Raw genomic sequence first — 15,638 nt, 5'->3', positions numbered from 1 at the left:
CTGCTACACTTAAAATGTATCACAGGTCCAAGAGTAAGTGCTTAAACTATGAATCTTCTATAAGAAAACAGGAGAAAATCTTTGTGACCTTGGGTTATCAAATATTTCTTAGACAAGACAAAGGAATATGAACTATTAAGGAAAAATGCTAATGAGATTTATCAATTTTTAAAAAAATACTTCTACACTTCAAAAGACAAGACACAGACTGAGAGAAAATATTTGCAAAACATATATCTGATAATGGTCTTGTATCCAGAATATATATAAAGAACACTTGTAGCTCAATAATAAAAAGACAAACTACTCAATTAAAAATTAGGGTAAATATTTGAACAAACACTTCATTAAGGAAGACATGTGAATGGCTAATAAGCAAATGCAAAAATGCTCAACATATGTAGTCAACATGTAAATGCAAATTAAAACCACAGTGAGACACCACTACATATCCACTAGAATGGCTAAAATTTAAAAAAAAAGAAAGAAAGAAAAGAAAACTGATAAGCACTGGAAAGAATGTGAAAAAATTGTAACATTGCTGGTTGGAGTACAAAATGATTTAACCACTTTGATCATTTCTTATAAAGTTAAAAATGTGTTTATCCTATGACTCAGCAATCCAACTCCTAGGTATTTACTGAAAAGAAATGAAAAAAAATACCTACAAGCAAGTGTTCATAGAAGCTTTATTCATAATAGAAAAAAAAATGAAAACAACACAAGTTTCATCAGCTGGTGACCAGATAAGCACACTGTTTTAAATCCATACAATGGAACACTACTCAACAATAAAAAGGAACAAACTACTGATAGATCTAAGAACATGAGCAGATTCCACATCATTATGCTAAGTGGAGAAAGCCAACCACATAAGGCTCTGTACTGTCTGATTCCATTAAAATAACCTTCTAATATAAGAAGAAATAAAGGAGCAGAAAATACATCCATGGTTTCTAGAGAACTGGAGGTAGGCAGAGGCATGAGGAAACTTTTAGGAACTATGAAAATGTTCTATATTTTGATGTTGGTCATGATTATACAAGTATATACTTTAAAAGGGTAAATCTTATCATATAAAATTATACTTCAATAAAAGTTGAAAAAATGCAATAGTACCCACTGTAGGGTACAGACACCCAGTTTAGTCCCACTTCATTTTGTGTGTGCAGACCGTGAAATTATGAATTCCAGGATAGAGAGTTAATTTAGAATTTTTTTTTCCTGCCAGGGTACAAAGAACTCTTAGATAATACCATAAAATCATAACATTTTATACTGGAAGTGAACTTAGAAATTATCCAGGCTGAATATCTCATTTTACATGTAGGGAAACCAAGACCTAACGAAGCTTAATGACTTGCCCAAGAAATCCCAAATCTAAAAGCTGAGGTAGGTTGATCCTCAAAATAATCTTACTAGATTTACCCGAAACTATAAACAAGCTATAAACAAACTATAAATAAATCTAAGCAATCCTAGGAGTTGATGTTACAAGTTAAATCTCATTAAGAAACAAAAATACCACACCAGGCCTTTGAAACAGTGGGCTAAAATGTTGACTATGATTCTGCAGCTTGGGGAGAGGAACAGTTATATTTCAAGGAAAAGTGCCCTTAATAGATCAGAGAAATAAAGAACTTCAACTTTTCTTATTCTCATTGGTATGTATGCTAATGGTTGACACAATTCGTCAATGCATTTTGCCTAATCGATGTTATTATAATATTCATATTATAACAAAATGGAGCAAGGGGAGGGCAATGACTGCTGCATTGTCCACCTTGATGGGTCAGAAGATTCCAAACTTTTAGATACAGACACTTTCAAGCCTAAACGGTGAACAGCAGCAGATGTGAACAGAAGCCAAGATCAAGCAGATACAGGATTATTTATTAATCTATGTCCTCCCCTCCCCAAACCCTACTCCTGCTCATTCTCCATTCTTACCATCTGCAACTGCTAATGTTTACAGATAAGATCTCTTTCCCTTGCCATTAATAATTAACACATTTTGTACTTGTGTTTGCAATAGAAATCCAACTAACCAGTAATTCTAACAATTTGGAAGGTGTGATGATTGATTTTATGTGTCAATTTGGCTAGGCTATGATACCCAGTTGTTTGGTCAAACAGTAGTCTAGATGTTGCTGTGAAGGTATTTTTAATAGGCGACTAGTGTTTACAATAAGTAGACTTTAAGTAGATTGTCCTCCATAATGTGGGTGTGGCTTCATCCAATCAGTTGAAGGCCATAAGTGCAAAGACATGTTTCTTGATGAAGGAATTCTGCCTCAAGACGGCAACATTAGAAACCCTGCCTGAGCTTAAACCCTGCCTGAGCTGCCATCTGTTGGCCTATCCTCCAAATTTCAAACTTGCCAGCCCCCACAATCACATGAGAGCCAATTCATTAAAATAAATCTCACTCTCTGCCTTTCTCTGCCTCTCTCTCTGTGTCTGTGTGTCTCTCTCTGCTTGTCTCTCTCTGTCTTTGTCTCTGTCTCTCTTTGTGTGTGTGTGTGTGTGTGCATGTGTGTGTATGTTCTGTTTCTCTGGAGAACCCTGACTAATACAGAGGGTTCTTAATTTTCATAAAACAAGTCCAGAGGTCGTCATTCCTGGGCCAATTCAATGGCTTCATGATGCCATTAGGGACTCCAGCTTCTTCTAGGTTTCTTATCCTTTATTCGTAACTGGCAGCTTTTGTCCTTATGATCACGGTTCCCAAGGTAGTTATTCCACCATCAACATCATAAATGTGTTCAAGAAAAGAGAAAAAGTTAAAGATGTAGATCAACTTAGTCCACACTTTTAAATAAATTTCCCAGAGGTCTCATCCAGCAACTTTTACTTATATCTTGTTAGCCTGAAATTTCCCAGAGGTCTCATCCAGCAACTTTTACTTATATCTTGTTAGCCTGAACTATGTGACATGGCCATCCTTAGCTGGAAGGGAAGCTGGGAAATGTAGTTCTTTTAGCTGGGCACATTGCCCAAACACAGTTGAGGTTCTATTCTAATAGAAAAGAGAAGAATAGATGTTGGATAAGCTACCAGCAGTGTCTGCCACATCCCTTTAGTTCTATGGATTAGTCCTTGAATATACTCTGGTTCTTAAGCCTACTGATCTTAATTTTACTACTGGAATGTTACTTTCTCTTTTTCTTAGATACTGTTTTGGATTTCCTCTGTTCAAGGATTAATCATCTTTTCCAAAATTATCATCATCTCATCTTCCTCCTACTCCCTACATCCCCTATACCCCACACATATTCATCTCATGGAATTGACCCTTTATTCAAAGCAACTGGAAACACGGCGAGTAACTGGTATTTTATGGTTAATGGGTCTACTAGAAAACAGATACTCTTTTAATATTGAAGATTCAAGGTTGCAGCTAATAATAATAATTAGCTTGGTTGGAAAACATATTTTCTGAAGAAAGAGGATGTTTAAGTTCAGAGGACATATGAGTAGCTAGGAAATTCATTTCCCAAAAGATTAGCATGATGAGTTAGCTCAAGTCTATTAACTGCTTGAGATCACAAGAAATTAATACATAAGGCACAGTTGCTTATCTCTGGGAGATGTTAGTAGTGGGACTTATTTTTGTCTTTCAGAAATAATCAGTAATTATGAAGACAATGCAAAATCATACAAATAAATTTTTAAAAATTGCCGTAAAGGGGCAGATGTAAGAAAGGTAATTAACTTTTTTTACTATAAATGAAAGCCCACGTGGCAGAAGATTGCTGTTAAATGTATTATGTAAATTCTCTATCCTCAGTATTTCAGTAGCCATCTTTTTCTCTCAATCTCATTGCTACTGGAAACACAGACTTTCCCCATATAGCCTGTGTTCCTTATTTTGATCTTACTCCATCCCCCATATCACTACTGTTGTGATCTTCCTAAGTATAAATCTGATCACGTCATTCCATTGCCTAAATCCTTCTTCTATAGGTCCCTACAAAATAAAGTCAAATGCTTCAGTTTAGTACACAATGATACTCATGATCTATCTCCTACCAGCCTCTTTAGGCTCCTTTCCCACTGACCTACCTTTCTCACTCTGTAAACATGTAAAGATAATCCATTAATTTATTCATTTATTGAATAGCTGTATATTGAACATGTACTGTGTACCACGCCTTGTGATAAGTAAAGTGGATGCAACAATGATCATGATAGGCCTGTACTCTGTCATCCTGGAAATTACAGACTAGCAAAGGATTCAGTCAAGTAAATAGAAAGTTAGAAAACAGTCTTGAGCCGGACACAAAGTGGGAGGATAACCAAGGAAGTTGTATTAGTTACCTATTGCTAGATAACAAACCATCTCCAAACAGAATAGCAATCATTTAATACTATTATGTCTCTTGGTTTTGAGTATGGACCTACTCAGCTAGGTAAGTCTTATTCAGAATTTCTCATCCAGTTTCACTCATTTCAGTGCCTAAGTTTTCATGTCATCTCAGAGGCTTCCTAACTCATATGTCTGGGAAGTCTTGAGCAGCTGGGAGCTGGAACAACTGGGGCTCCTCGGGCATCTCTCCTTATCTCTATGTGTTTGCTTCAGGGTAGCGGCTTCGGGGAGGCTGGACTTCTTACATGGTGGCTCAGGACTCCAAAAGTACATTTTCAAGAGAGAAGTGGAGGAAGCTGCGTTGTCTTTTATGAGCTAACCTTGGAAGTCTCCTAGTGTCACGTCCACTGTACTTTATTGATGAGGCAGTCCCCAAAGCCTGCCCAGGCTCAAGCAGAGGGGCTATAGATTCCACCTCTTGATGGAGAAGTGGTAGGGTTCTGGAAAGCATGCGGGGCTGGAAACGTTGTTGCGGATATTTTGAAAAACACAATCTGCCACAGAAATCTTTCCAGATGAAACATCTTGTTTCTTCACACTCCCATGCTTTCGTAAATGCTGTTCATACTTCCTCAAATGTCTCTTTTCCTCTTCTTGATTTAACTTACTAATATTCATTTGGTAAAACTTATCTCGAGTTTCTCCTCCTTTGAGAAGAAGACTTTGACCACTACTCCTCATGTCATTAGATATTAATTGTCATCTCCATGCTCCTCCCCATATCCTGCTTTCTTTATATGCTGTGCATAATGCTAGCCCTCTTTTCACAGTACATTGTGGCAGATGATCTCCTGTCTCTATCACTGAACCCAAAACTTCTTGAAGGCATTAATCTCTGTTCAATTCTCCATCCTCAGGAGCTGACTTAGTATTTGTTTTACAGTAGGTACTTAAACGAATTACTGTGAAGGCAAATCAGATTGTCTAGGAGAATCTATAGGTATGTATAGAAATGTATCTTATACACTTTTTGCTAGGATTTTAACTATTCTAGATAGGAAGTGGGAATAACAAATATAAAGAAAAGAAAGAAATAGGAAGGAAGGAAAGACAGGAGGAAGGAAGGGAGGGAGGAAGGAAAAAAGGAAGAAGTCTAGCTTCTATATCAAAATTACATGTACTTATTCTAAGTTATGAGAAGATCATTTTACATGGAATCTACAGTGGAACAAATGGGCATGTACTGGTAAAGTGTTATATATTTTCTAGCCAAAAGGAGAGGAAAACAAACTTTATTTGATCTTTACTGTGTGTCACGCAGTTTATGTACAGTCACATTAAAGATATGAGTAAGTATTACCTCTATTTTGCAGAGGAGGAAACTAAGACTCAGGGCATGCAAGTAGTTGTTCTAAGACACAGTAGACACTCAATTAATTATTACTGCTATACTATTTGTAAATGATGGAACCAGGATACAAACTCATATCTGTCTGAGTGCAAAATTCATACTTTCTCCTATATTATTCTTTGAGTAAGTTTCCATAGCCATTAATATCTAGTCTCAAATGAGGCTAGATCTCCATGATGCCAAATGTTCACCTATTTGTGGATGTTCTTACAGAAGTTTTAAATTTTTCAAGAAAATAATTACGATAGAGGTACAGACCGTAATAGTCTATCTCTTCTGTTTTTGTTCATTTGTTTGTTTCTTGCTCTTTTATACTTTTAGGTGGTTAAGGAGAAGAAAAAAATGCCTGGGTGGAGATACTGAGAAAGATTCTATGACCTTCATTATAGATGAAGGACTTTGATGATAAAATTAGATGTGCAATTCTGCTATTCATCTTAAGTGTTACTAGAGGCTTTCTGAGTTTAGTCTTATCGTCTTTCAACCATTTCTAATATCTCATACTTTTCAACCAGAATTGTAGTAGTAACATATAGAGATCAGGCACTATTATCTTGGTTTTGACTGATTACTTTAAAGCAACACTGCTAGGATAATTAAAGAAAAATTTTACACAGAAAATGTTAGAGAATTCATCTTTAGGATGCAGCTACCCTCCTGCACGTGAAATTCAGTCAGTTATCTTCTCTCCACCTTTTACTCTTTCTAAACTCTGCAAGATGAAACCACAAAACAATGTAAGACTGGAATTATTCAAGATATTATATAATGGTTGTAATCAAAACACTAAATGACCGATCCAAGCTGATGTCTTTAAATCATTAACATTGCTGATTAACAATTTCTATATTTAGAAGAAAATATAGAAAAGGAAATGTCTTTTTAGTTTTTTTCTTATTGACTAATGCATAAGAAATTTAAAAATTTCTAAACATTTATACAAGTTAAGTCTAACTAGCTTGATAGTTGATGCAAAAGATCATATGAATTATTTCTAAGTTGAAAAACATGTTTTTGTTATTAACTATTTAAGGTAATCCTTGTATCTACTTCTGTTCACTAACAAAGGTAATTGAGATTGAGTATATTAAACCTCTTTCACTTTGCCATACTACCATCTTTTCTGGTGGAGAGATTATACTTAGTTGGCATATTCTCATAGAAATAAATTATTTCAAAACCAAGAGATCTCGTACCTCCCAGCATATTTAGTGTTCTCATTTGGAGAAGGACAACAAATCTATTCCAAAATTTTTGAGAGGATATGAGGCTTGACTTTTATAAATTAGAATCATACTTAATAGTATGTAGAAGAATTTGGTGATTATCCATTGATAACATAAAGGATATTTTTAAATGTGAATAAGCACTTTATATTTTTAAATTGTTTTTAAGTACAGATTTTGCTGTTCTGAAGGGCTTCAGGAACTAGTGCTTCTTTTTAAAAGAGCACTAGTGTCTTTTGTGTTTAAACAGTATGAAGAATTTTACCTCTCATGAATAAAGCAATTGCCTAAATTTCTTTCCTATTGTGAGTTTCCTTTTCTTTATTTTTTTCTTAAAGACAACCATGAAATCAATGCACTAATTACCTTTCCAATAGCCTTGCCTCTTAATTTTGTTCCACAAATGTAGCTACATGAAACAACCAGAACAACCAGTCGATGAACTGATTACTGTTGATTGCCACACTTCCTAGCTACTTGATCATAATTCAATGTCTATTAAAATGAAAAGAAACGTTTTTGTGGTTGAAAACATAATTATTGACTCCATAATTTCAATTCTATTGCCATATTTACATATTAAGCTACCTTCAGGTAACTTTGCAATTATTTAAAAATGAACAAAATTATTGAAAAATGCCAATTAAGCTGAATGTCTAGTAAAGCCCTATTTGGATATAGTCCCAGGTGATGTCTTTGGCTAATAGGAGGAAGGAAAATGAAGCAATCTGATTTCCAGTAAATATGATTTGGTCCTGTAAAGTGCCCTCAGTCAAAAATACTCCCTGAATATATGGTAACCCAAAGCTAATGCTGGTGTTCAGAATGCAAATAAAGGTGTATGTGTGTGTATGAGTGTGTGCATGTGAGTGTCTGTGTCTGGAAATGCATAGAAAATTAAATTTCAGGTAAGATATAGAAACTCTTTTTGGCCATAAATACTTAATTATCTATAAAAGATAATAAATAAAAATAACTAATAGTACAGTTATCACACCTAAACAAAATGATCTATTTTGTTAATATCATCAAAGATTCATTCAGTGTTCAAATCAGAAACTCTTAACAGTAGCTAGCTTAGGGGAAGGAGATATTCTTTTGATTTAAACAATTTTTTACTATTTGAATTTTTATACATTATGCATGTGTTACTTTTCAACAGATTTTAAACCTAATTTGAAAGTATTATCTTTAAAAATTCAACAAAATTTTTTGGGCCAATCCTAATGGCCTTGTGGTTAAAGTTTGTCACCCTCTACTTTGGTGACCCAGGTTTGGTTCCTGGGTGCAGAACCATACCACTGGTGTGTCAGTAACCATGCTGTGGTAGCGGCTCACATAAAAAAAAAAGAGACACAGGTTGGCAACAGATGTTAGCTCAGGGCAAATCTTCCTCAGCAAAAAAACAAAACAAAACAAAAAAAGCAAAGAAATTCAACAAAATCTTAAAACATAATTTTAAGATAAATATTTTTGTTATAATAGTTATTTTGTTAAAAATGAAGCTTTGGTGAGTACTGGGAAAAAGTGATTGGTTCTAAGGCCATCTCTACAGGATGTCAAATTGGAATGAGTCTGCCAGGTTGCTTCAGCTCAATGACTAGTTTATTCACTGAAAGGAAATTATGTACACACAAATTTCAGTTTTTAGGGTTTTCTGTAACCCACGGAGTCAAACTGAGATGATCTGGAATTTGTGAAGAATTGGCAAGAAAGCTTTCTTAAAATATTTCTTCCAGTGGCTATTGTGGTTAATCTATTTTAAAATGCTTTCCAGGTTTTGAGTCTTCTAATACGATGCAAACATGAAGGAGAAGTTTGTAGCTCAGATGGCATAAGGCCTAGGATAGATGCCATGGAGAGCACCAATAAGAATAGAGAAAAGCTGAAGGGGAAAGAGCAAGATGACCAAGACACTAGACTTTACTTAATAAGAGAAGTCTCCTGTGAACTGCCTTATATCTCTTTACAGTAACATCTCCTCTTTGGACATATGATTTCACCTCTACTTTTAGCTTTAGAGGAAGACTTATCCTCTTCTGGCTCTTGAGAATTCCTGGTCCTACGCACTCGTCTTTCCTTTCTGAAGTCTATCTTGACTTCTTCATCAACAACTTGCCTTCTGCATTAAATATGCTCAATTATGAGATCTATCTTATGCATGTTTTTAACCTGTGCATCAATGGCCACAATGATTACTTTTCTTGTTATCAAGCCTTGGGCTGTGTTTACCCACACTGACTCTTGACCTGTCCATAGTTCTTGCTTTGTTCAATGGGACAATAGACAATATGCAAACAAAGACTTGAAAAGGGCATCAGTATTGGAGTTGGCCCTCTCATGCTACTCTTAGGAAACTGTGTGACCACCACCATGTGAACAAGCCTAGTCTAGCCTGCTGGATGATGAGGAACACATGACTCATATCCCCTTTGTCCTGCTGACAGCCAGCCAGCCAACTATCAGACATGTAAGTAAAGCCATAGACCATCAGCTGACCTGAAAATCATGAATGAACCCAGACAACACTACATGATGCAGACATGTGCCATCCAGCTGAACCCACAGGATAATAAACAAATTTGTGGTGGTTTGTTAGGTAACAGAAATCGTCACTGAACTATATAACCATTCTAGCTATTGCTCTTATTATTTTCTTCCATTTATTGTCAAGTATTCTATTTACTACCAAATATTCACTTATCACACAATATTCATATAATGATATAAACATGCTATGTGATACGGAATGTGTTGAACAATAATGCATAGAATAATAAGCAATAACAGACATGGGACTATCTTTATTTGACTAAGAAAATAATGATAGATAAAATTTATTGAGTGCTGTGTATGTACCATTTACCATGTTAATCTTCCAACATACATTAGCTCATCATGACCTTATTATTGACCACATTTTACATATAAGAAATGGAGGCCTGGAGAATTTTAAAATATTTGCTTAAAGTCACAGTAAGTGGTAGAATTCGGTTCTCTCCAGAGCCTGTGCTCTGCACCATTATACTTTATCTCAAGGACAGATATCAGGAAACCTGGGGATTTAGTCTTAATTCTTCCAGTAAATTCTGCATCAATGAGAAAGCAAGTCACCTTTCTTTAAGAGCCCATATAGCTACCTTTTACCAGCATCCAAAATTGTCTTTAACCTGACTCCAATTCCTTGCCATCTACACTTTGTTTAATGCCTTGTCCATCAGTATTTGTTCTCCTCTATGTGGAAAGTGAACTCTTGAAGGTCACTGTTGTCTTCTTTGCCAAATCAAATAGTTTATCAAGCTCACTCATTCTGAATTTTCTGGCTTGTTTGACACATTTGGCCATCCCTTTGGTTTCGATGATCTCTTCCACTCCCCCTGCTTTTTAAATTACTATTCTCACTTTTCTACTTCTCTAATTCTTTAGTTTTTAAATGGAGCTCCACAGAAGTCAAATAGGTTTATAGATTGGTTATTCCACTGGGAAGCAAAGCTGTGCATATGTGCATTTAGGAGTGTCCATAGCTTTAATCAATTCTCGATGGGTCTGTAACCTAAAATAGGTTCACTCATTCATTCATTTACATGTATTGAGAACATTCAATGTGCCAGGCCCTGTTCTAGGCACTGGAGAGAGAGCAATGATTAAAACAGATTAAATCTTTGACCTCATGGAGCTTAATTGTATGTGGGGGGTCAGAAAATAAAATCATAAACAATTATATGCCATATTGTCTGATAGACAAGAGTGCTAAGGAGAAAAAGTAAAGCAAATTAAGGAGATAGAGAATGGAAGGGATAAGTATTTTACATAGGGCAGTCAGGTAGTCTTCCGTTGGGAACTGATATTTGAAAAGAAGCCTGAATAAAATGAGAAAGTAAGCCATGTGGATATCCCAGGAATGAGCATTTTTGGAAGGGATGCTGAGGGTCATTGCCTGAGGTAGAAACATGCTCTGTGCCTCCAGCAACACTCAGGAGTCATGATGGCTGACCAGAGTGAATGAAAGGCATGCATTGGGAGGTGAGATCAGAGAAGTACCTAGGGGCCAGGTTTAGGTAGACCTGGTAGGCCATGGTTAGACTCTTTGAGAGCACCAAGACAGTTTCCCTTTCTCCTCTGAAATTGAGTACAGGAATCTGTCAGCCTGCTTTAGTTGGATGAGATTGGATTTTGAAGCATCACATATCTGGGTAACTATTGTAAGATCTTGAGTAAACTGTTGGTTCCAGTTATAGAACCTTGAGCAAATTACCTTACCTTTCTGAGTTCCAATTCCCTGATTTTTACAATTGGAATTCAATTGCCTAATTCATAGGATTGTTACAATGTTTTCAGTTAAGAAAGCATTTGAATGTACCCACCTTAGTGCTGGCACGAAGTGGGTACTCAATAATTGTTCGTTTTCATACCTTTTTACATAACTTCACTAGGAGAGTGTATACATTTTCTTGACTTTAACTTCTACCTCTATGAATTGGTTCTCAGATCTGAGTCTCAGATTCTATCATTCACTTTTCAATAATATGTTTTCTTTCATCATTTTCATATTTCTACCTAGATGTTCCAACAACACTTCAGGATAGCAATCATCACCTTTCCCCTAAAACTGCAATCAAAATCTCAAATTGCTCCAGAGTAACGTAAATGGATAAAAAGACCTGATCTGCTGGCGATTGCTCAGTGTCAGCTCCCTGATCATTCTGTGCCCAGTGCTGCAGATCTTCACCCTACACAGGTGCTGAGTATTCAGCCACAGGCTCAAGGGACCCCTTGGGATGTTTTCTAGAGCTCTTTGTGTAGCTCTCTCCTTTCTGATACTGTGAAATTCTAGCTACCTCAGCGTCCCTAAAGTCTTCTTCAATTCAGGGAAACCACCGTGCTCTGCTTGGGCTTTCCCTCCCGGCACTACATCCCTGAACGTGCCTCCTGGCGGAAAGGAGAGGCAATCCCGGGGCTCCCTTCATTTGTTTCCCTTCTCTTGGTGATCTCTGTAATGTACTGTCTGTTGTTCAATGTCTGAAATCTGCTGTTTCATACATTTTCTGCAGTTTTCTAGTTGTTTATAGCAGGAGGGAAAGCTTGTTCCCAGTAACTTCACAAAGATAGAACTCCATTGCTACTAATTTAGTAGAAAGTCATTGCAAAATGTAAAGCATTCAAACATTTTACACATGGATTTCTTGCAGGGTTCTCAAAAGAAAAATTTTGTATTTGGAGATAGGACTTCAGGAGGAGCAATTTGTTCTAGCCTCAGGTCACCCTTTCAGAAGCTATGCATTCTATTCTAACAAATCTGCTTGTCTGATCCGTATGCCCACGTCTGTTCATTCAGCATTGGGGTACTCAGAAGATGCATAGAAGTTATTTTAAAAAGTCTCCACTTCTTTGTTCTCTCTTCTCTTTATTTTCTTCCTTTAGGCCTATGAAAAAGCATTGCCACTATACAATTTTTCCCACTTTTGGAATTCCACGTTATTTATGATATTTCATTCATTTCATTGTATTTTTCATGGTATAATTATTAAAAGATGGTTATTGTTTTCTATTAAGGTGGATAGAGCTTATTGAAGCCTTACCTATAATTTTAAAAGGTAAGTTTGGTTTTTTTAAAATCCTACAAAACTTCAGTCACCCAACCCTATTTACCTGTATGACCAAGAATGCAACTCCAGTAAAGGGACATTTTTCAGCCTTAGAAAAGAAAGCATGAGTGTTCGAGTTCATGTTTTATATTCACAATGTCAACTTGCCTGTATCTTTAGAATTGGCTTATTCCCTTCACGTTGTTGCATATAGTCCAGTGCTTGACAAATATATTTCGAAAGCTTATTTCTCTTATTACTTTTCAAGTCTTTATTCAGGGTCTTATGAAAAGGAAAAAAAAATGTGTCTGCAATAGACTTAGGTGGTGATTTTCATGTTGTTCACAGACTGTTGATATTAGAGTCCTTTCAAATTCCAGATTGAGACACAGTCGTCATGAACAATAGCTCAGAAGAAGCCTCTTTACTGCTAATGCAATTGTTAAGTGTATTGTTTTGAAAATGAAAACATATGATTTGCACAAAGTTCTCCAGTCTGCACTCGTGCCACTTTTGAATTACATAGAATAACAGAAAAATGATAGCATGAGTCTTCCGTATGTGAAGCGTTATTTTCCTTTCTAGAATGCAATATGTGTATCTTTTTATTCACACTGAAGTGCCTCATTCAAAACACAGAGGCAATTGTACAGTAATTCTCATCCAGGATGAGGTTTCGTACAATTGAGTAATATCTCTACTTCTCAGCGTGAAGTTAATTTATGTAATTTGTTACGCTTTAAGATAAAATAATGAATGCACATATCTACCATATCCACATTCTTTTTAAAAACAAAATTTTAATCCTGGTAGAACAATGTCCAATCACTTTAATTTCATAGGGATACATATGCTTTCGTTGCAGTCCCATTAGCACAGACAGTAGCTTCCTGCAGTGCAGTACAGAAAGGAGAGAGCAATTGTGTCCTTTTTATCCTCAAAAATTTTCAGAGACTTAAAAGTTTTCAGAGACTTTTTATGGACATATAAGTGAGAGAAAAGAAATAAAGACAAACTCAATTAAAGGAAAATAGGATACTTAATATTTTTGCTTTTTAATTTCTTTCTGTAATCTGTAGATGCCTTGGATCAAGGGAAATGATTTCTTTTTGGTTTTGCTGAAAGAATTTTACATTGTTTCAGAAACTGAGCTATCCCATATTACACTTTCTCTTGAAATGTGATATGTCACTAGATTAAATAATAGAATATACTTTGTTTCTAAAATTAGTCATAAAACCCTATTAAGCACCAAAGCATACCTCATCCAGACAAGCATGATTTTCCATTTCTCACAAGACTCTGAAGACTATACATCTATTTGAAATCTTCTTACGAACATTTAAACAACCAGTCTTCATTTTTTCATAAATTTATTTAGCATCATTTAAAATTTAAGAATTTAATATTTTTTAAAAAAGAAACAATTCATCTCATCTAACAGTTCTCTCACATATATGCACATCTTTACTATTTTGTTTTCTATAATCTTCTGGAAAGATTAAAAACTAAGACATGACACTACTCCAACTTTAAAACTCAAGAAAGTTCAAACAACATGAACTTAATATTAATTGTTCCCAAAAGGCTGCTTTTGAAAATAATACATCTTTACTATAAGAGTGAATTTTTTAAAACTGAATTCATCAGGGGGGTTTTGTCTCATGCCACCCATTCATACTTTTACTCAGCCTGTAAGAACTCTTGAATGTTTTTTCCTCACAGGTTTCTTCTCATGCCCCTGAGGTAATGCTATAATGTATATCATATTGTATTATAGGTAATTGATTGCCTGACTGCTTTTCTTCTAAATGATGAACTTCTTGAAATTAGGGACAATGTCTTACTAGTCATTGTAAACAGGTCCTGAATCACATGACCTTTCACACAGTAAAGCATCTCCAAGTATTTGTTGAATAAATGAATATTGCCTAATAAAATCCATACACAATTATTGCTGCCTTTTTGATGAATTCTACCATCTGTCTTAACACATGAAAGCAGCCCCATTTCTTCCTAGTCTTAGAATTCTGTATGTGATTCTTTTGAAGTTTCCTTTGAAAAATCCTTGCTAATATCTTTCCTGTAAGGCGAGAAGTCAACGAGAAAATATGTCACCTTTCTGGAGCACTGAAAACAGTGAAGGAAAGAGTTAACGATAGTTTTCTACTTCTTTTAGTCTCATACTGTAGCCTTGTATAAGCTGAGGAGATAAGAAGGTATACAAGAGAGAAACCATGCATCAGACCTGATGTTTAAAAATCCTTTTCTGAGGAAGATGCATCATCATTACCCATACCACAGGAGTATTAATCATATTACTTTGAGGAGCCATGAAGTCTATGTAATTACCTTGAAAGCCACTGTCTGCCATGGGGAAATGTATTATCAAGGGAGTTATATTCATTTGGAAGTTAGGAGGCTAAGGCGGTAATACCCACCCACCCCTATCCTCCTACATGCCTCCCATTCTCTTCACTCTCCATATTTTGACTTCACACTGGGAACCAGAAATAGTCCAAGTAGAAAGTAGGTTTTTAATAACAACTACCAAGAATTCACATGCCCTCAAATCCTGTCTACCAAAAATATGACTCAGTGTTTCCCATTAACTTTTAGCCATGTGTATTAGTCAGGGTTCACCAGAGAATCCAAAATATACATAGAAAGAGTGAGAGTGAGAGACAGAGAGACATTTTAAGGAGTTGGCTCACACGGTTATGGAGGCTGGCAAGTCCAAAAATCTGCAGGGTGAGCCATCAGGCTGGAGAGCCAAGGAAGAGCCTATGTTGTAGTTCAAGTCAGAAGGCCATCTGCTGACAGAATTACTTCTTGCTCAGGCTGGATGAGCCTTTTGTTCTATTCAGGCATTCAACTGATTGGATGAGACCCATCCACATCAGGGAAGGCAATCTGTTTTTCTCAAAATCCATCAATTTAAATGTTAATCTCATCCAAAATCACCTTCACAGAAATATACAGAATAATGTTTGACCAAATATCTGGCACCATAGCCCAGTCACGTTGATACATAAAATTAACCATCACACTAATATTTACTGAGCTTTTGCCCTCTAATTCTTCTCCACTGCAAATATGCATGGACC

The sequence above is a fragment of the Diceros bicornis genome, chromosome X (genome assembly GCF_020826845.1).
Source record: "Diceros bicornis minor isolate mBicDic1 chromosome X, mDicBic1.mat.cur, whole genome shotgun sequence".
NCBI lineage: Eukaryota > Metazoa > Chordata > Mammalia > Perissodactyla > Rhinocerotidae > Diceros > Diceros bicornis.
This window is presented reverse-complemented; position numbering follows the sequence as displayed.